We start from the raw sequence: 23,022 nt of genomic DNA on the forward strand, positions 1-23,022 counted from the left end.
GATGGACAAAGAGGTTCAAAGTTGTTTTTGCTAAGCATCTAACTTGCTGTTAGCAATCTTTGCAAATGGCTTTGAATTACACTATATACTCTACACTATATTCAGGTATCATTCATTTCATTGCAGCTTTCGATCTTTTCAGTGGCATGTTGAAAGAGTCATACAGTAGTTGAGCGTCACAACGTATTTATACTTATCAATAAAATATCATTGGTTAATTGATTTGACTTGATTATGTACACCTGTGGCAATAGACATTTAGGAGAAGGGACATTTACAACATGTTCAGATAGAAACGTATAGTGTAGATCAAATATGACTGTCAGATAGATTGGAATAGTAGCTCTATTCATTCTATTTCTAACAGCAACATACAGTTCTAGATACAGCGCTGCCATTACTTGAAGGCAGCAAATTCAAGAGTTTCAGAAAAGTAGTCACTTCCTGAGATCTATATTCAAATTTGTTTTTTTGAAGTAATTGCTTTCTCATATCTGTATTCAAATAGTTTACAAATGTAGTTACTTTCTGAGATCTGTTTTCAAATGGTTTTGAAAAGTAGTCACTTTCTGAGATTTGTATTGAAATAGTTTTTAAAAGTTTTTAAAACATTTTGGGGGGTGGAATAGTTGTAATCACATCCAAAGTAGTTACTTTCCACAAGGCATAGTTAACATTTTTTGTTTATGAAAGTTCAAACAGGAAGGCTGGTCTGAATGCTCATTTAACTTTATCAAGCAGCAATAACGTCATTCATTCTGTTTCCTATACTACGGGCATAGTGGGAATGAATACAAATGTATCATCCTCAGCATAGTGTCTCGTTCTTCTCTTCTTCCTATTAGCCATGCACGGAATGTTATTCACCTATTTACCTTTGACCTATAAGCATGGCACAATAATGCACGTTCCCCTCAATGCCTTTCCCCCAGTGGGGGGTTCGATGCCAGCTGCCCAGCAAAGGGCTACCTGTCATCAGTATCTGGCACCGAGGACCATTCCCCAGAGACAAAGGCCATACCCCAAACGATTTAATAACATTCCACATTGCATTCTGTCTCTGTTGTTCATTCAGTTAAGCCTGAACTCTATCGAACTATAGTTATCCCTGGTCTGACACACACACACACACACACACACACACACACACACACACACACACAGGTGTAAATGTGTTTGTTTTCAGCTGTTGAGAGAGGCACACTAGTTCACTCCTATGACTAACCCACTGCGGTTAGTGAGAGAAAAAACCCTGTACTTGAAGATACACTTACAGTAAATGTCCTTTTACAGCAGTCATTATAAACCAGATAGACTTCCAGAGCTTGACTACAGTACCTATCATCATCATTTAGAAAGCATGTGAAAAGTCAGACTGTAACAGTCCCTTCCTGGACATGAGTTTAGGCTTCTTTCCTTGCTCATATACACTCTGTGGATCTGTTGGGGCGGAATGCAAATTGGAGCAGGTCTAGGGTTTCTGGGATGATGGTGTTGATGTGAGCCATGACCGGCCTTTCAAAGCACTTCATGGCTACAGACGCGAGTCATTTAGGCAGGTTACCTTGGTGTTCTTGGGTACAGGAACTATGGTGGTCTGCTTGAAACATGTAGGTATTACAGACTGGGCCAGGGAGAGGTTGAAAATGTCAGTGAAGACACTTGGCAGTTAGTCAGCGCATGCTCTGAGTACCTGTCCTGGTAACACGTCCTGATTTTCTTTCCACTACTGTGAAATTAACACTCATGCGTACATCCACAACAAGCTCATCAAAACACCCTGTGACCTCAAAGCAATGTGACTGAGTGAAAGCACACACACACACACCCACTGTGAAACCTGCTTCAACCTCAGACAAGCCTTGACTCATCTGCCCTATGTTTACCTGACAGAGGAGCGTGGAGCCAGTGTGTGTGCTTTTCAGTAACTGACCCTTGACTAGGTGTCACATGTCTTCCCCCAGTAACCTGTCGGACGAGTGCCGACCCTTGGCTTGTTTGATTGGCGCAGGGCCAGCGGCCTGACACAAACACACACCAGTAACTCTCCGTAAAAGCACCCTGTGATGACGTCACATGTTTACACGGGGAAAACAAACAGAAGGGAAGAGAGGAGAGAAAGAGAGGAGTTCACTTTGTTTTTATCTTCCACTCTTCTTGCCTCTCTCAACACCTTGCGTTTACTCACTCACGCCGTCTGTGTCTGTGTTTGAATCAAAAGTGCTGCTGCAGTGTCTTTGTCTGAGCAACAACAACAAACTAGAGCTTTGCTAGTCCTCCACAAAGGCAGGGAGGGAAGGAAGGAGTGCGATAAGGGAGGGGGAGGGAGGAGAGGGGCGGAGGGGAGAGGGGTGAGCTAGAGGCCGAAGGTCATTGGCTGTGCAGCTGAAGTGGAAGAGGTAGTAATTTGCTGAATGCACGGCTGTCTTTTATCCACTCTCCTTATCTGAGCAGGACAGCGAGATAGGCTATAGCTCAGAGCAATGACCACTTTTAAACACATACACACATACACATACACATACGTACATTACTCACACTTGCCCACTTTCACAAACATACACATTCACAAACACAAACACAAACAAAAACACAGTCTCACTGCAGAATGTGATGTTTCTCCAAATTTCAAAGTGTTTTTGACACCATGGGTTGACTCCTCCTGCTCAGTATTGTTCCTTTTCTCCAAACATCAAATATCAAAGTTGCTCAAAACGCCAAATTTACAAGGTTAAGGTTTTACGCTACTGGATTGTTTTGCAAGCACAGACTGGAATATGTTGCAGTCAATAAGTGCAGCAATGATGTCATCCCCACAGTGACCATGTGTACATATCCAAACCAGAAGCCATGGATTACAGGAAACATCCGCACCGAGCTAAAGGCTAGAGCTGCCGCTTTCAAGGAGCGGGACACTAATCCGGACTCATAAGAAATCATGTTATGCCCTCAGACGAACCATCAAACAGGCAAAGCGTCAATACAGGACTAAGATTGAATCCTACTACACCGGCTCTGACGCTCATCGGATGTAGCAGCGTTTGCAAACTATTACAGACTACAAAGGGAAACCCAGCAGCGAGCTGCCCAGTGACGCGGCACTGAAGCATGCATGACAACAGCAGCTGTTCTGGATGACTGTGTGATCACGCTCTTCGTAGCCGATGTGAGCAAGACCTTTAAACGGGTCAACATTCACTAGGCCTCGGGCCAAACGGATTACCAGGACGTGTACTCAGAGCATGCGTGGACCAACTGGCAAGTGTCTTCACTGACATTTTCAACCTCTCCATAACTGAGTCTGTATTACCTACATGTTTCAAGCAGACCACCATAGTCCCTGTTCTCAAGAAAGCAAAGGTAACCTAAATGCCTAAATGACTACCACCCCGTAGCACACATCGGTACCATGAAGTGCTTTGAAAGGCTGGTCATGACTCACATCAACACCATCATGCTGGAAACCTTAGACCCACTCCAATTTGCATTCCTTCCCAACAGATCCACAGATGACGCAATCTCAATCGCACTCCACACTGCCCTCTCCCACCTGGACGAAAGGAACACCTATGTGAGAATGCTGTTCATTGACTACCGCTCAGCGTTCAACACCATTGTGCCCACAAAGCTCATCACTAAACTAAGGACCCTGGGACTAAACACCTCCCTCTACAACTGGATCCTGGACTTCCTGACGGGCCGCCCCCCAGGTGGTAAGGGTAGGCAACAACACATCTGCCATGCTGATCCTCAACACGATGGCCCCTTCTGGGCTGCGAGCCTAGTCCCCTCCTGAACTCCCTGTTCACCCACGACTGCGTGGCCAAGCATGACTCCAACACCATCATTAAGTTTGCTGACAACACACCGGTATTAGGTCAGATCACCGACAACGATGAGACAGCCTATAGGGAGGAGTTCAGAGACCTGGCCGTGTGGTGCCAGGACAACAAGCTCTCCCTCAACGTGAGCAAGACAAAGGAGATGATCGTGGACTAGAGGATAAGGAGTGCCGAACACGCACCCATTCACATCAACAGGGCTGTAGTGGAATGGGTTGAGAGTTTCAAGTTACTTGGTGTCCACATCACCAACAAACTATCATGGCCCAAACACACCAAGACAGTTGTGAAGAGGGCATGACAACGCCTTTTCCCCCTCAGGAGACTGAAAAGATTTGCCATGGGTTCCCAGATCCTCAAAGGTTCTACGGCTGCACCATCGAGAATCAATGTACAGGGGTACAGGATAGTCAAGGTAATTTGTACATGTAGGTAGGGGTAAAGTGACTATGCATAGATAATAAACAGCTTGTAGCAACAGTGTAAAAACAAAGGGGGGTGTCAATGCAAATAGTCCCGGTAGCCATTTTTATAACTGTTCAGCAGTATTATAGCTTGGGGGTAGAAGCTGTTGAGAACCTTTTGGTCCCAGACGGTACCACTTGCCGTGCGGTAGCAGAGAGAACCCTATGACTTGGGTGGCTGGAGTCTTTAGGGCCTACCTCTGACACTACCTGGTGTAGAGGTTATGGTTGGCAGGGAGCTTGGCCTCAGTGATGTACTGGGCTGTACACACTACACTCTGTAGCAACTTGCGGTCGGATGCCAAGCAGTTAGCATACACTGCTGAGGTGCTTGAGGATTTTTTGGCCTTCCTGTGACACCGGGTGCGGTAGATGTCCTGGAGGATACGCAGTGTACCCCCAGTGATGTATTGGGCAGACCCTCTGGAGAGCCTTGCAGTTGTAGACTGTGCAGTTGCCGTACCAGGCAGTGAAACAGCCTGACAGGATGCTCTCAATGGTGCATCTGTAAAGTTTGTGAGGGTCTTAGGGGCCAAGCCGAATTTCTTCAGCCTCCTGAGTCTCCATGACTGTGTTGGTGTGTGTGGACCATGATAATTCCTTAGTAATTTGAACACCGAGGAATTTGACGCTCTCGACATGCTCCATTACAGCCCTGTCGATCTGGATGTGCTCGGCCCTCCATTTTCTGTACTCCACCATCAGCTCCTTTGTCTTGTTGACATTGAAGGAGAGGTTGTTGTCCTGGCACCACACTGCCAGTTCTCTGACCTCTTCCCTGTAGGCTGTCTCATCAGTCTGGCCCTGCGGCCTTGTGAATATTAACCTGTTTAAATACCTTACTCACATCGGCTACGGAAAGCGTGATCACACAGTCGTCCGGAACAGCTGGTGTTCTCATGCATGGTTCAGTGTTGCCAGCCTCGAAGCGAGCATAGAAGGTTATTTAGCTTATCTGGTAGGCTCATATCATTGGACTGCTCGCAACTGGCTTTCTCTTTGTAATCTGTTACAGTTTGCAAGCCCTGCCACATCCGACGAGCATCAGAGCTGGTGTGTAGGATTCACTCTTGGTCTTGTATTGCCGCTTTGCCTGTCTGATGGTTCGTCTGAGGGCATAGAATGATTTCATATAAGCATCTGGATTAGTGTCCCGCTCCTTGAAAGCGGCAGCTCTAGCCTTGAGCTTAGTACGGATGTTGCCTGTAATCCGTGGCTTCTGGTTGGGATATGTACGTACGGTCCCGACGTCCTCAGGACATGGATAGACGTCCAATTTCTCTTGAGCGATCTGCCTGTGCTTGCATGTGGACAGGCAAGCACACACTCACATATAGATAGATAGCATGGATCCCAGCTCCAGTGAGGGAATTAAGTGGTTGTTAAACAAACTGCCCAGTTGGACCCTCCCACTACTGTCTCTAACTGTTCAGAAACATCTCGCCTGGAGGCTCATGCATCTTTCTCATTCATCAACAATATTGCTTTCAACACAGAATTTATCTTTCGCTTTCACTCTTTTTCCATGTCTCGCTCTCTTTGCCTTTCCTTAGTTCTCTCGCTTTTCTCTCCCTCTCTCCCTCTCTCTCTCCCTCTCACTCTCTCTCTCCGGCTCTCCTTTTTCCTCCTCTCCCTCTCTCTCTCTCTCTCTCTCTCTCTCTCTCTCTCTCTCTCTCTAATAAAATCACGCCTGCAGCGTAACGTTGTTGAAAAGTTTACAGGAGTTGACCAACAGGGTTAGCATCAACCAGCTAGCACACGGAGAGGGGCACACACACACACCCCACTCAAACAGGGATCATTAAATGATCTGTGTTGTGTTGCTGCTTGTGATTCAGTATTTAAATCCCCACTACCCTTAATCTATACTCTACCTCTCCCTTCTCTCTCCCCCCCCTCCTCACTGGCTGTATTAGTGCCTCTAACAACAGGCAGCCTATTCCTTTCTCTCTCTCTTGGTGTCTCTGTATCTCTCTCCCGCTGCCCCCCCTCTCTTTCTCTGTCTTCCTTTCTCTCTTTCTCTGTCTCTGAATCTCTCGTCAGCTGTCCCTCTCTCTTTCTTTCCCTCTCCCTCTCTCTCTTCCTCTCTCTGCAACTGTGTCACCATGGTTACTCTGGAACACCAAGGTGTCTGTTGCCAGGGCAACGGGAGGCGGCTGGGCAGCGAGTGACAAGCCGTGTTAATTCCATCACCCATGAACCCCACGGGACCGCAGGCATTCGTCTTCATCGCACACATACACACACACACACACACACACACACACATTGTCAGATCGCTGTCTGTATACTACAGCCAATGCCTTAACTATATCATTTAACCACAGTTGTCTGGATAAATGCACTCATTGCTCTCTTTTTTACGCATTCTCTCTCTCCCTTCTCTCCTTTGCCTGTGCGTGTCTGTGTATGTGTGTGTGTGTGTTGTATTAGTAGTCTTGAATGGTAGAGACTTCACATTTCCTTTACGCTGCCAGTATATTAGCTGTTTTGATTCCCTTCCTCTCTTTCTCTCTCTCTCCCTCCCCCTTTCCTCCCAACTTCCGTAAGATCAAAGGTGAAAATGTACTTGTTCTTTCGCTTTACTTCCAGCCCACTCCAGTTATACAACCATATGTCCATCTCTTCAGACCAGATGTAGATCCCTACGTCTCCCTACAGCCCAGCAGAGTGGTACATATCTCCAATAACACAGACCCGAACATGTAGGCTGTGTCCCAAATGGCACGCTTTTCACTTTATTGTACAATACTTTTGACCAGGCTCTGGGCAAAAGTAGTGCACTACAAAAACTGTAACGGCCAACTTTAATTTATAGAGTAATTTTGGGTATTATCGACATTGAAATACTCAAAAATGTTTTACGGCAATATACTGTATATTATGGTGCAATGTTGTGGGCAGGGAAATAATTGCTGTATTTCAAAATAGTACTGTAATTCCATCCCACAGTCTGAGTGCCAAAAATCCTTTTGACCACTAGTTATATTGTTGTTTCTGGTGCATTAACATATTTTGAGGCTTACCTTGTAAGAGGCTATATTTGTTGCACCCGTTAATTTAACTCCTATGTGTTTACAGTGCCCCATCAATTTAAATTGTATATGGGACAGATTGGATTGGCAGACATTTTTAAATGGTTGAGCATCTTGCCATGTCCTCTTGGTCTGTTTCGCCCTGGTTGATGCCAGTTTGGAAGCCTTTGTTAAGTGATATAAAACACCAAATATTAATGAATATGCTGTTCTGCTATCAGCCAACCTACTTGCACCAATCCATTGTAATTACAGTAAGATACTGTGAAATATAAACCCCTCTCCTCAATTAAATTCATTCATTCATCCATCCATTCATTCATTCATTCTGATTACGGTAGCATAATAAAGCATAATAAAGTCAATTTTACAGTATTGTACTGTTTGCATTACCGTATTTACCATATACAGTGCCTTGCGAAAGTATTCGGCCCCCTTGAACTTTGCGACCTTTTGCCACATTTCAGGCTTCAAACATAAAGATATAAAACTGTATTTTTTTGTGAAGAATCAACAACAAGTGGGACACAATCATGAAGTGAAACGACATTTATTGGATATTTCAAACTTTTTTAACAAATCAAAAACTGAAAAATTGGGCGTGCAAAATTATTCAGCCCCCTTAAGTTAATACTTTGTAGCGCCACCTTTTGCTGCGATTACAGCTGTAAGTCGCTTGGGGTATGTCTCTATCAGTTTTGCACATTGAGAGACTGAAATTTTTTCCCATTCCTCCTTGCAAAACAGCTCGAGCTCAGTGAGGTTGGATGGAGAGCATTTGTGAACAGCAGTTTTCAGTTCTTTCCGCAGATTCTCGATTGGATTCAGGTCTGGACTTTGTCTTGGCCATTCTAACACCTGGATATGTTTATTTTTGAACCATTCCATTGTAGATTTTGCTTTATGTTTTGGATCATTGTCTTGTTGGAAGACAAATCTCCGTCCCAGTCTCAGGTCTTTTGCAGACTCCATCAGGTTTTCTTCCAGAATGGTCCTGTATTTGGCTCCATCCATCTTCCCATCAATTTTAACCATCTTCCCTTCATCTGACCAGAGCACCTTCTTCCACATGTTTGGTGTGTCTCCCAGGTGGCTTGTGGCAAACTTTAAACAACACTTTTTATGGATATCTTTAAGAAATGTCTTTCTTCTTGCCACTCTTCCATAAAGGCCAGATTTGTGCAATATACGACTGATTGTCTCCCACCTCAGCTGTAGATCTCTGCAGTTCATCCAGAGTGATCATGGGCCTCTTGGCTGCATCTCTGATCAGTCTTCTCCTTGTATGAGCTGAAAGTTTAGAGGGACGGCCAGGTCTTGGTAGATTTGCAGTGGTCTGATACTCCTTCCATTTCAATATTATCGCTTGCACAGTGCTCCTTGGGATGTTTAAAGCTTGGGAAATCTTTTTGTATCCAAATCCGGCTTTAAACTTCTTCACAACAGTATCTCGGACCTGCCTGGTGTGTTCCTTGTTCTTCATGATGCTCTCTGCGCTTTTAACGGACCTCTGAGACTATCACAGTGCAGGTGCATTTATACGGAGACTTGATTACACACAGGTGGATTGTATTTATCATCATTAGTCATTTAGGTCAACATTGGATCATTCAGAGATCCTCACTGAACTTCTGGAGAGAGTTTGCTGCACTGAAAGTAAAGGGGCTGAATAATTTTGCACGCCCAATTTTTCAGTTTTTGTTAAAAAAGTTTGAAATATCCAATAAATGTCATTCCACTTCATGATTGTGTCCCATTTGTTGTTGATTCTTCACAAAAAAAATAGTTTTATATCTTTATGTTTGAAGCCTGAAATGTGGCAAAAGGTCGCAAAGTTCAAGGGGGCCGAATACTTTCGCAAGGCACTGTATATACACCTTAGTTATATTACAGTAGGTGTAATAGGGTGTAATTTGTGACAGAACGTGTTGTCTCACAATGGGGAGTAGAGGGACATGAATGATAGCGGTACGGGGACAGTGATGTGGTTGTTATGGGATGGAAACATGGATAGGACTTGGGCACACTTGGAGCAGCTGTAACATTTAACAGAAGGTCACTGACTACGATGAGATGGGAAAGGCTGCCGGTCTTTACTGTTACAACCTCATACAGACACGCATGTGTGTGCACACAAACAACATGCACACAGATATACACACACACACAGAAACACATGCTGATGCAGACACACACATGCTCACCCACACACACACACACATGCTCATACAGACGCACACACTTTCTTGCTCATACATATGCACACACACACACACTCACACACACACTTGTTCACATTCACAGACACACACACACACTCTCTCTCTCACCAAAGCACAATTACTCACATTTTCACACACTCGTCATCCATGCGTAAATGCCAGTGCCCAGCTTTCGCTACGCTAATAGTGAGAACTATCCAGGCATGAGAGGATTTAGTTAAAGGGGCAATCAGCAGTTCAAACAATAACAAAGCCACACCCCACCACTGTTTTGATAAAACGCTGAGGGATGGGGCTTGAGAAAGGCAACCACTTTCAAATTCATAGACAGAGCTACACTGTAAAAGGGTTGCCGTGAGTTTAACAGTAACTTACAGGCAGCTGGTGGTAATTAAGTTACTGTATATTGCGGTACAACTACTGTAATCTAAATACAGTATCAAAGCAAGTACTGTCTAATGAAACACAGTATAATAATGTAGATTTTTTTTTTTTAAAGTAAATACTGTAATTGTAATGAATGAATGGATGATTCATTCAATTCATTGTGGGGAGATGTGGTTTTTATTTCACAGTATTTAACTGTAATTACATGGGATTGGTGCAAGCGGGTTGGTTGGAAGATAATGTGTTTACACATTACAGCATATCAATGAGTATTTGTTGTTTTAGATCACTTGCACTTCTCGAGGCCTTAGCAAAGACTTCCAAACTGTCAGTGACAACAAGGCCAAACAGACCAAAAGGACATGGCAAAATGCTCAACCAATAAAGGTTTAAGACTTGCTGCCACTCCAATCTGTCCTCTATACATTTTAAATTGATGGGGCACTCCTACCACATACCAGGGCCCAATTTCCCAATAGCGATGGAACTTAGGCTTACGAGTGTTTTAACGATGCATCGTTCCTACGACAACCGGAGATGTAGCATGCTTTTCCTAAAACACCAAGCCGAAAGAACGTTCGCCAAGTGCACTATTGAAGCAGGTGTCGATACTGATAGGATCAAAAGAAACGCAGCGTTGCTCTCAGATCAGCTTTCCCCATTCAAATATTACCTTAACATTAGAATTATTCCATAATACTGATGACGGATCAACTTCCTGAGAGATATCACCTACGGCCGCAAATGTTGAGGCAGGCTTATTCTAATGCTTAGAAGCATTAACCTATAATTACTCTATAAAAATGCTCTCAATCAAGATTTGCCACATCATTGTGCACATGTTACACATCATGGAATATATTGAGGCAGAAATGACAGACAGTAGCCTACAATTGGCTAAATAGAAGTCAATTGAATAAACATGAAATTATTTTAATATGATTGAAATATACAGGCATGTAGCCTATACCTTAGGACTATTTATCTACAGTCTTCTCAGTTTTCATTTGAAGCATACTTTTATCCTCGGTTTATAACAATTGCAAAGACATTGGCAACTTTGTATTTGTAGCCAACTTAATTCTGAAGTTATCGTCGGTCACAGAGAGCGAGATAAACATCTTGATTCTGTGTTAAGCAGAGATCTTCTGTGTTTAAAGTGAAGCGGAGGGGCAAAAAATAATCTAACGATACACTTATCTGTTCTACAAGGACAACTTTAGTAATGATGGTTTTGGGAAACAGTTCAGAGATTTAACGATGCGCCTACAAAAGTTCTAACGATGAGCTTAGCCTTAAGATGCATTTTGGGAAACCAGGCCCAGTTAAATTGGTACAGTATTCACACCTAACGGGTGCGACAAATATAGCCTCAAAATACCTCAAAATGTGTTAATGAGTCAGAAATAATAATACCAGGAACCCACTCGTGGTCAAAAGGTTTTCGGAGCCTCATAAACAGTACATTACAGTATTCTGCGGGATGGAATTACAGTACCATTCGAAATACAGCAAGTAATTTTAGTCAGTGCTTACAATGGCAACATGATGGAAAAACACCTTGTTGCATAACCCCCCCCACACACACACACACACACACACACAGAGAAAAAAATGATTTGTGATCAAACATGTTGTTGCACATAAGCACACACACACACCCTCACAACACACTCACACACTTACTCACACATTCACTCACACACTCACTCACACACAAACAGGGCTTGCTGCGTGCCCTGAGGAAGGTAAATTGAATAAGGCTGTGTAGCAGAGTGTCGGCTGGGGACGTAAACATGGTTAGAGAGGATCCATGGACACACAGATCCCAGAGACATACACTAATGAATAGGAACATACTGGAGACACTGTCCTTTTAACACAACACTCCATTCAAAAGCCTAATCTACGGTAGTCTACTCATACAGTCAATTTATAACCCCAAGACACTGACTGTAACCCTAAGACACTGCTTCCTAACACAATAGATTCAAAACAGGACGTTGTACAAAACAATTTATAGCCTACTGTAGTCTATTCAGCCAACCTGCAAGACACTGATATAGGCAATTCACAACCACAAAACTTACAGCAAAGGACTTACATTTGAATCTATTAGCAGGCACTCTTATCCAGATCGACTAACAGGAGGAATTAGGGTTAAGTGCCTTGCTCAAGGGCACATCGGCAGATTTTTTTACTTTGTCAACTCGGGGATACTGGCCCAATGTTCTTAACCACTAGGCTACTTAAATACCCAGCAGCCCTATAACTTCCAAATGAGAAAGATCCTTCCATTCAGTCTGTTTATTCATGGTTGTGTGTTTCATTTGAGCACAGCCAGTCAGTGATACTGAGTGAGCTGCTTTGTCTTTGACGCTCTGGGTGTGTTTGAAGTAAAGGGTCCACTGGGACCCACTGTAGAGCGAGAGAGAGAGCGAGAGAGAGAGAGAGATTGTGTGTGTGTGTACACACACAGCTCTCACCACCCGCTGTTCACTCGAGGACAGGGGAACAATATCTGAATAGGGATTAGTGGCACATCTTGATTGGAGTGTGAGGGTTGGCAGAGGCACATGTTGATGATGCTGATTTTGAGGAGGGCGCCAGGTGATGATGCGTATGGTGTAATGATGTGACAGTCCAGGAGTTAGCCCAGCATTGATTAGACATTGTGGCTTTAATTACAGTGCATCGTATCCTCTGATTGGTGAATCAGAGTAGGAGAGGAGGGATGAGAGGAGAAGAGGACAGGTGTGTGTACTCTACGCCGACACCTCTGCCCAGACACACACAAACACACACACACACATCTGCTGTCGCCTAGTGCCGGATAAACAAGGATTGGAGACGAGACAGGAAGAGCCGTGAGGACTGACAGCTGTTGGCTGTCTCAGGTCTCTAACTACCTGCAATTACAGTATCTACACACACAGTGCAAACACACACACACATACCCACCCACACACACATCAAACACATTTCATATAATATTCCTTCTGTGTAGAAAACTAGAAAGCGCATTCATTCAATACCTAATCAAAAAGCAATGACACAGGCCCCAGGAGAAGCACTCTCTTGGAATTACTCAGCAGCAACATCAACAATAATTTAGAATGGACAAAAATAAACTTGCAGAACAGGCATCTTGTTTGTATTTCTGTGTCGGTGTCCAGGGAGTTAGGGAGAGCTTGAGGAGAGAGTGGGACGGTGGGAGGGATGGAGAGAGAAGATGGGGAGAAAAGAGGTTTTTAGAGTCAGCAGGCGAGATCATTTCAGCATCAGAGCAGTATTGAGTTATCAAGGCACCCTGTCTCTCTCTAAAATAAGCAAGCACTTCCTTAGACGATGTATACCATGTGTATCCTGTACATAGACAAATAAAACTCTCTCTCCTCTCTCTCTCTCTTTTCTCTCCCTGTCCCTCTTCCTCTCTCTCTTTCTCTCCTCTCGCTGACACAGCCAATCACCACAGAGGTTAATGTCATACGCACGCTCCGGAAAACTGCAAATCCCTCCACCTGATCGTTAGTTAGTGTGTGTATGTGTGTGTGCATACAAGTGTGTGTGTGTGTTCAAAATTACTGCTGGGCCAGCACTAAGCCATGTTCAGGGGACTTCACTCTACATTACCCCTCAGCTGTAACCTTGGCCTGGTGATCTGCCAGGATTCTTTATAGGCCTCCCATCACACATAGAGATACTAGATAGAGCTTTTTCGTTCATCAGTATAGAATGGAAACCATAGACTCTATAGCGGACATCTTGGAAAGGTGTTCTGGAATAAAGCGTAGTACAAATCTTAATTTGCTGACGTTTTATTTCCTTCGTTTTTTTTTTCACCGCTTTGTGTGTTTTATAACATTTGTTGTATTCGGCACATGTGACACAGTTTGATTTGATTTGGACAGTGTGTCACTGAAGGTGCAATCCCATTCTATTTCTATGAATTAACCCTACATCAAGCGGTGTGTAATAAGTGAAGAGCTCTCTCTCTCTCTCTCTCTGCATCCAGTTACAGCCACTGTAAATCACAGAGCACCTATCAGCGGTTAATCTTTGTGTCAGATTACAATTTATCCATCAGCCAACGACCGGCAGACAGTGTGGGTCACCGGCAGCCTGCGAAAACATTCAGTCACTAATCAGCTCCCTCGCAAACATGATTACATTTCAAATCACATTAGCCTCAGCACGCCAGCTACAGGACAGCCTAGTCAGAGCAATACGAAGCAGTGGACAGTACAGGCCCAGAGGTAGACAGGAGAGGTATAGAGGGATAGACAGGGGTGTAGAGAGAGAGAGAGAGAAAGAGAGATGAGGAGAGAAATCCGAGCAGACACACACACACACACACACATACACGGGTGCACAAACTTGACCACAAAATCCTCCCTCTAGCATTACAAAACTCTTCACCACCTTGTCCACCCCTACCTCTCAGACCGTCTTGTCCCCTACCAACCCACACACTACCTCTGTTCTACCACGGCAGGCCACCTTGTCATCCCAGGTCCAAGCTCCAGAGCTTCTCCAGGGTTGCGCCGAGGCTCTGGGACTCCCTCCCTTCAGTCATCCGTGAGTCCATCACCTTCTTTCAGTCCCACCTAAAGATCTTCACACACACACACACACGCGCGCACATCACCTGCTCGCTCACTCATCCACTGACATATCATACCCTTTCCCTTCCGTGAACCCTACTCCATCCTCCTCCTGTTTATTCTGGTGATTTGCTGTTTTGATTTTTTTGATTTCTTGTCTTGCCATTTCTGCAATTGAACAGCGACCGTGGGTCCTTGAAAAGCGCTGTGTACATATCCCGTGTTATTATAAGTAGAGAGGATTGACAAGGAAGCCATGTCACCACTCTAGACCCTTTAGTTCCTCTTCAGTCCCTCCCACCCATCATCTCAGACTCTGCAGACTCACTCAGATCATCTGAATAGTATAATCATCGTGACAGGATAGCCTCTCGATTACCTACGGAAGGAAGAAAGGCGGTAGCTATGCACAATGGCCACTCAGCCACAGTGAAGAATAGCCCTCAATGAGACTAGGATTTAGTCTAGTCCTTCAATGACACAATACTCTGAACAAGGCCAGCCTACTGTATCGCCTTCCGATCAAAATAGCTTTGGGCCCTGTCCTAATAGTTCTGAAAAATAATCACTGAGGAGGGAAAGAGGCAAGGAAGGAAGGAAGAAAGGAAGCTATTTGAACAGGGCCAAGGTCACTGCACTATACTGTACTGAGCTGGGCAGGTTCTTTTATGTCTAGAACCACTCCTAGGGCCCTCTCCGACATCTGATTAGCCCATCAAGGGTGCTCAAGACTGGGCTTATGTCTGTTTGAAGAATGCTTCCTAACCTCCAGCCCTCCTCTCCAGATGGAGCTCATTGAGCTGAGAGCAGGTCAAGAGGAGCAGTGAACACTCCACTGTGACATTAAAAAGGTATTACAGGAGGAGAGGAAAGGAGAGGAGAGGTCAGGAAAGTGGAGGAGAGGAGAGGAAAGGAGAGGAGAGGAGAGGAAAGGAGAGGTCAGGAAAGTAAAGGAGAGGAGAGGAAAGGAGAGGAAAGAAGAGGTCAGGAAAGGGGAGGAGAGGAGAGGAGAGGAAAGGAGAGGTCAGGAAAGGGGAGGAGAGGAAAGGAGAGGAGAGGTCAGGAAAGTGGAGGAGAAGAAAGGAGAGGTCAGGAAAGGGGAGGAGAGGAGAGGAAAGGAGAGGTCAGGAAAGGGGAGGAGAGGAGAGGAAAGGAGAGGTCAGGAAAGTGGAGGAGAGGAAAGGAGAGGTCAGGAAAGGGGAGGAGAGGAGAGGAAAGAAGAGGTCAGGAAAGTGGAGGGGAGAGGATGAGGGGAGAGGAGAGGTCAGAAAAATGGAGACTGGGCTTATGTCTGTTTGAAGAATGCCTCCTAACCTCCAGCCCTCCTCTCCAGAAGGAGCTCATTGAGCTGAGAGAAGGTCAAGAGGAGCAGTGAACACTCCACTGTGACATGAAAAAGGTATTACAGGAGGAGAGGAAAGGAGAGGAGAGGTCAGGAAAGTGGAGGAGAGGAGAGGAAAGGAGAGGTCAGGAAAGGAGAGGAGATGAAAGGAGAGGAGAGGTCAGGAAAGTGGAGGAGAGGAGAGGAAAGGAGAGATCAGGAAAGTGGAGGAGAGGAGAGGAAAGGAGAGGTCAGGAAAGGAGAGGAGATGAAAGGAGAGGAGAGGTCAGGAAAGTGGAGGAGAGGAGAGGAAAGGTGAGATCAGGAAAGTGGAGGAGAGGAGAGGAAAGGAGAGGAGAGGTCAGCAAAGTGGAGGAGAGGAGAGGAAAGGAGAGGAGAGGTCAGGAAAGTGGAGGAGAGGAGAGGAAAGGAGAGGTCAGGAAAGGAGAGGAGATGAAAGGAGAGGAGAGGTCAGGAAAGTGGAGGAGAGGAAAGGAAAGGAGAGGTCAGGAAAGGGGAGGAGAGGAGAGGAAAGGAGAGGTCAGGAAAGGGGAGGAGAGGAAAGGAGAGGTCAGGAAAGGGGAGGAGAGGAGAGGAAAGGAGAGGTCAGGAAAGTGGAGGAGGAGAAGAGAGGAAAGGAGAGGTCAGGAAAGTGGAGGAGAGGAGAGGAAAGGAGAGGTCAGGAAAGTGGAGGAGAGGAGAGGAAAGGAGAGGTCAGGAAAGTGGAGGAGAGGAAAGGAGAGGTCAGGAAAGGGGAGGAGAGGAGAGGAAAGGAGAGGTCAGGAATGTGGAGGACAGGAGAGGAAAGTGGAGGAGAGGAGAGGACAGGAAAGTAGAGGAGAGGTCAGGAAAGTGGAGGAGAGGAGAGGAAAGAAGAAGTCAGGAAAGTAGAGGAGAGGAAAGGAGAGGTCAGGAAAGTGGAGAAGAGGAGAGGAAATGAGAGGTCAGGAAAGTGGAGAAGAGGAGAGGAAAGGAGAGGTCAGGAAAGTGGAGGAGAGGAGAGGAAAGTGGAGGAGAGGAGAGGAAAGGAAAGGAGAGATCAGGAAAGTGGAGGAGAGGAGAGGAAATGAGAGGAGAGGTCAGCAAAGTGGAGGAGAGGAGAGGAAAGGAAAGGAGAGGTCAGAAAAGTGGAGGAGAGGAGAGGAAAGGAGAGGTCAGGAAAATGGAGGAGGGGAGAGGAAAGGAGAGGTCAGGAAAATGGAGGGGAGAGGGGAGGGGATGAGAGGAGAGGAAAGGAGACAAAAAGGAGTGTGGGAGTGTAGTATCAGGTTTACTGTCTCAAACAGAAAGCAATTGAAGGAGAGGAGGGCAGTGTAACCACATGTTGTAAAGGAATGTTGAAGACACAGAGACACAGGGCTTTGTAGTGTCTGGGTGTGTGTTCTATTCTGTATGTCATGAATGCTGTGAATGTGTCTGTACCGTATCGTTGCAGGGTGATTTGCACATGAAAAGGAAAGAAGGGAGAGCTGCTTTGACAACGCCAACAGCAAGATATTCTCCTTTCTGAATAAATAACGCTGCCTGATGGGAAGCTAGTGCACGGCAGGATAAAACACTAGTCTTCCAAACCACCTCCTGGAGCGCTGAATCAATGCACCTCCCATCCCGGATATGAAACAATGGGATATGTTAAGACTGGAGTGTCTCACCAGGAATGTATGGAGGAGATGGGAATGGTTAGGAACAGGAGGGAATGAGCGATGGGAACGGTTAGAAATGGGAGGGAGGATGTAGTGGCATGAGTGGGTATGGTGATGGATGCCGTGTTAGGTGTGTGTGTGTGTGTGTGTGTGTGTGTGTGTGTGTGTGTGTGTGTGTCTGCGTGCCTGCGTGCATGTATGTGGCCATTCTTCTTATCAGTCAGGAAGAGATCATATATACCCTAACTCAGTCCCTCCCTCACGGCTTCCCTCAGCGTTGGGTGAGATAGAGGAGGAGCAGGCGGTAAAATAGAGTTGTTTATCCACTCCTCGGTGGAGCTGTCTCCTAGGTGACAGAGCCCAAATGAAAGCACTACCGGTGAAATATGACACTGATGATAGGCTGCCTGCTCTGCAATGCTCTCTGCACTGGGGATGGAATTGACTTGATCCTCCAGAGTCCTTCAGATGAGACGGAGGTAAGGAGTGTGTATGTGTGTGTGTGTGTGTGTGTGTGTGTGTGTGTGTGTGTGTGTGTATATGCATCTCCATTTAAGTGTGTCAATAATAGGGTCTGCCTACCAGTTTCCGTAGACAATCAGGGTGGTGTCTCTCCGGGGAGCAACTGTGAATGAACACACACTCAGGGAGGGACGGAGGAGGAGAGCAGTGAATGGTCTGAAGAGTTTTCATTGATGGGTTGAACCTCCCAGCGTGTGCCTGCATACACACACTCACTCAGGCCCGCACGCCCACACACCCACCCACCCACACATGCACGCACGCACACACACACACACACACACATCCTTTTCCTCAGATTCCTTTCCTTATTTCCTATTCATAAGGGGGCGTGGCAACAAGGTATGTTCACAAGCTATTGGCTGTTTTTAGAATGGCTAAGATCATCAGACAAAGCGGATTCTTATTCATATTGATTAAATCTGTGTGTTTTACAAAAAACAACGAATGGACTAGTCAAATTAGTCAACAAATCAAACCACAGCCAGATGGTTAAAAAACAAATGCTGCGTCAGTAGGCTGTGGTCCTCGTGTTGTGGCTCTGAGCATGCAGTTGCATTTCCTCCCATTCTCTCCCAGTTGAGCAGGATGCAACTGACAACCATATCAGAGCCATAATGGCCCCTTTTCAGCTAGCGAGCTAGTGTGGTATTAGTATGAAGGGAATGTAGAAGTATGTCTGAGAGTATGGCATGACATCCAGGGGAGAGACACTAGAACTTCTAGAGAAGACAGATCTGAACTGTTCTCACAAAACTGCATAGCAACAACAGTGTGTCAACTGAGAGGGAAAATTGCCACATCAACACTGGAGAGATTTCTTGAAGTTAAGAGAAAGAGGGAAAGGGAAGATAGAGAGGAAGAAGGAGAGAGAGAGTTAGAGGAAAAGAGAGATGCGGCTTGTCTCCATTCCTACCTATCTTTGACTAACTAAGAGATGTGCCACACACATACACGCACATATAACAGTGCCTGACAGGTTTCCTGCCGAGAAGCCTTCCCCCGTTAACACAACGTCAACAGGAAGCACTGCAGTAACAATGATAATGCTGCCCAACTCCAGTAGTTAGAAAGAGAGAAAGACTGAGAAAAAGAGAGAGGAAGCAAGAGAGAGGGAGAAAGAGACCTTGAAACGTTATTGAATGGAGAGGCAGTTTGAGAGCCTGTGGGACACAATACTCATGAAATCAATTAACGACCCGCCAGCCGTATCACTGTTTTAGGCACACAAAACACACACACGCACACCATCCTGACATCACAGCGTAGAAATAGACTGAACACACACATTTTTCTGTGTTTATTTATTTGTATTATTTTTGACTGCTCTAAGGTTATTATTACTGTTTGAAAAACCTCTATGCGGCGTGCACTGCACAGAACACCGGAAGAATTATCACTGAATTATCACAGTGAACTATTGTTACGTTTGTTTATTTGTCAATTAATCCCGTAAGGGATGGGTTGCCAACTGACGAATTGACTCAAAAATGAAATGTAATTCATTGATTCATGTCATTCATTCACACGCAAGTAAACACACACACACACACACACACACAGTGACTTTGGAGTAGAACATGGTCAGTGAACCAACCATACAGGGACAGGGTCACCGGGAGAGACTATAAGGACACAGCTGACGCTTAAACCGACTAGCCAAAACCTAACCCTTACCCTAACCCCAACCAAACCCCTTAAAAATGACCTAACTCTTACCTTAACCTTAACCCTAACCAAACCCCTTAACCATGACCTAACCCTTACCCTAATCCCAACCAAACCCCTTAACCATGACCTAACCCTTACGCAAACCCTAACCCCAACCAAACCCCTTAACCATGACCTAACCCTTACCTTAACCCTAACCACAACCAAACCCCTTAACCATGACCTAACTCTTACCTTAACCTTAACCCTAACCAAACCCCTTAACCATGACCTAACCCTTACCCTAACCCCAACCCCAACCAAACCCCTTAACCATGACCTAACTCTTACCTTAACCTTAACCCTAACCAAACCCCTTAACCATGACCTAACCCTTACCCTAACCCCAACCCCAACCAAACCACTTAACCATGACCTAACCCTTACCTTAACCCTAACCAAACCCCTTAACCATGACCTAACCCTTACCCTAACCCCAACCCTAACCAAACCACTTAACCATGACCTAACCCTTACCTTAACCCTAACCAAACCCCTTAACCATGACCTAACCCTTACCTTAACCCTAACCCCAACCAAACCCTTAACCATGACCTAACCCTTACCCTAACCCCAACCCCAACCAAACCCCTTAACCATGACCTAACCCTTACCTTAACCCTAACCAAACCCCTTAACCATGACCTAACCCTTACCTTAACCTTAACCCTAACCAAACCCCTTAACCATGACCTAACCCTTACCTTAACCTTAACCCTAACCAAACCCCTTAACCATGACCTAACTCTTACCTTAACCCTAACCCCAACCAAACCACTTAACCATGACCTAACCCTTACCTTAACCCTAACCAAACCCCTTAACCATGACCTAACCCTTACCCTAACCCCAACCCTAACCAAACCACTTAACCATGACCTAACCCTTACCTTAACCCTAACCAAACCCCTTAACCATGACCTAACCCTTACCCAAACTTGAACTTTAACCACATTTTTATCCATTCTGAAATGAAATACTGGTTTGGGCGTCCAGGACGTTCATACACAGAGGCACGCACTAGACTAGAGAATGTGTGACGTATGGAGGTGGTTCAGTGAAACACAAAAGAGAAACATAAAGGAGAGATGGGAGAGAAGAGAGAACCTGAGATGACCTTCATAAAGCAGAAATAAAGAGAGCACTGTTCACTCTCCCACTTATCTTTGTCTCTATGGTAACCGAGCCTCTGGGTATTTAGTAGAAACCCTGAACTTCCTGTTTGCTCGGGAGGCAGCATCCAATCAGGAGCCAGAGATTTCAGGTGTGGAGTTAGTGTGTCCTATATAGGCGGAGCTCAATCCCCACAAGGGGCCATGGACACAGATAGAGAGAGAGAGAGAGAGAGAGAGAGAGAGAGAGAGATAAGGGGGAGCAGGAGAAAATAAATAGAGAGAGGGGCAGGAGAAAGAGAAGAGAGGTTAGAGATCGACATGATGAAAGAAAATAGGGGGAAAAAGTGAAAGTGAGGGGAACAAGATAAACAGAGGGGGGAAGTAAAAGAGGATGTTGAGAAGTCTTTTAGTAAAGCAGTGTATTGAGAGAGCAGAGATATAAAGCCTCACCGGGACACATAGAGGAGTACCACTCTACGGAGCATGCTGGCTACGCCATGAGTCTCCAAAAGACACCTAGGTGCACTTCTTTTGGTGCCCATTGGGCTCTGGACAAAAGTAGTGCACTATATAGGGAATAGAGTGCCCTTTGGGATACAACCCAGACTCCCAAGAGAGAGAGAGAGAGAGAGAGAGAGACAGTCATACACTATCTAGTTAGCACTGTGCTTTGCTACACAGTCAGGTAGCCACTTAATGGCCACGCTAGAAAGGACAGGAGAGGCGATAGCATCAGAACTATGACCATCAAGTGCATGAGCTTTTGGGTCTTGTTCTACTGTAGCATTAGGGTTTGGCTACAGTTAGAGTATGAGTTACATTTATGGTTGTGGTTTGAATTCCATTTGTTGCTGTAACAGCACAACCCTTTGGATCCCTCACATTTTGTACCTGTACATTTTGTTTTCCTGGATGGCTAACAATTCCAAACTGTCCCAGACACATCCCTGGATAATGATTGTGATTGTCGAATACTAGTTTTCCAAACCCTAGACTCAGTGCTCACATTTTCCTGGGCAGCATTTGGATTCTCTAAATTTGATGGGAACTGTGATGGAAAACAGTGCTCAGCTTCTGAGATCCCTTTAAAAGCAAGAACAGCAGACTGGCAAACACACACACAAGTGTACAGTGTACAGTGCACAGGCACACACAGTTCCTCTCAGTCAGCACACCCAACACTACCAGAGAATTCCTGCTGCTCCGACTTGACCCATACGGACGAACAGCAGAATTCCTGAGTGAGGAAGCTTTGTCTCGCTACAAAGGGAACCAACGCTTAGTTCATAATGCAAATATTACTGTTTTCGTATCGCTTTGGTACTATTTTCACAAGTGGTAAAATTTCACAACTCTTAGTACAAAACTAGAAACAGATCTTCAAAAAGGGCTGTTTTTTCAAAACTTTTAGCACATTTTTAATTGACTAAGTACAACACAAAATCACACAGTAACTTTTTCTAGAAATACCTTTAATTGCCTGTAATTGCCTGACACAATGCATTGCTCACAATACTTTTCATGTGATTCTCTTCTCATTTGTTTAAATACCTTTGGCCATCGCTTAATCCAACTGGGCTTAATGGTTAATCACATAACAGTTTGGCAAACCTATAGAATTTAAACTGGTTGGTCTACTATATATGGATTTTGAGAACTACAGAAATAAAATGTGTTGGTAAAGTATAAATATCTAAACTACGTGTATGATAAATGATAACCACACATAATGACTACTGGTTATTGCTAATTGATTTCAGATAGTGGTAACCACAATTGGTGACCATATAAAAGGGGGTGTGTGAACACTTGCAACTTCTTTTAACATGGAGCAGGATAGACAGCAAGGGAGAGGGAGAAATCAAAGAGCTCGCGGACAAGGGGCCCATCAGAGAGGTGGGCATCAGTGAGAGAGGGGGGGGCAGACGGCAGGGTACTGTTGTGTCTAATGAAGTCTAGGCCGGTACGTCTGCAGGGCATGCACTGTGCTTTACCATTACATTTACAGTAAATTACATATTGTAATGCATGTCAATTCACAAAATGTTCCAGTATCGTTCCAGTATGATCTATTGGATGTATATTCTGTTCTATCCTCAGAATTGACAGAAGACCCCATGGCCATGTGCTGACCGACCAGCAGGAGTGGGCATTGGT

General features: G+C 45.1%; 1 protein-coding gene across 4 annotated transcripts in view; it reads right to left on the reverse strand.

Moving 5' to 3' along the window:
- foxn3 (forkhead box N3) overlaps window positions 1–23,022 on the reverse strand; it is a 117,117-nt gene that overhangs the window by 86,382 nt on the left and 7,713 nt on the right. The window contains exon 1 of one of the 4 annotated variants that reach the window (XM_042329818.1): window positions 18,101–18,279. The exons of 2 other annotated variants lie outside the window; for them this stretch is intronic. The gene's annotated coding sequence lies outside the window, so the exon portion shown is untranslated. Of the gene's footprint in view, window positions 1–14,426; window positions 15,456–18,100; window positions 18,280–23,022 lie in introns of those variants that run through there. One more of the 4 variants, XM_042329817.1, reaches the window with a different exon arrangement.

The sequence above is a fragment of the Oncorhynchus tshawytscha genome, linkage group LG11 (assembly GCF_018296145.1).
Source record: "Oncorhynchus tshawytscha isolate Ot180627B linkage group LG11, Otsh_v2.0, whole genome shotgun sequence".
In the NCBI taxonomy this organism is placed as follows: Eukaryota; Metazoa; Chordata; class Actinopteri; order Salmoniformes; family Salmonidae; genus Oncorhynchus; species Oncorhynchus tshawytscha.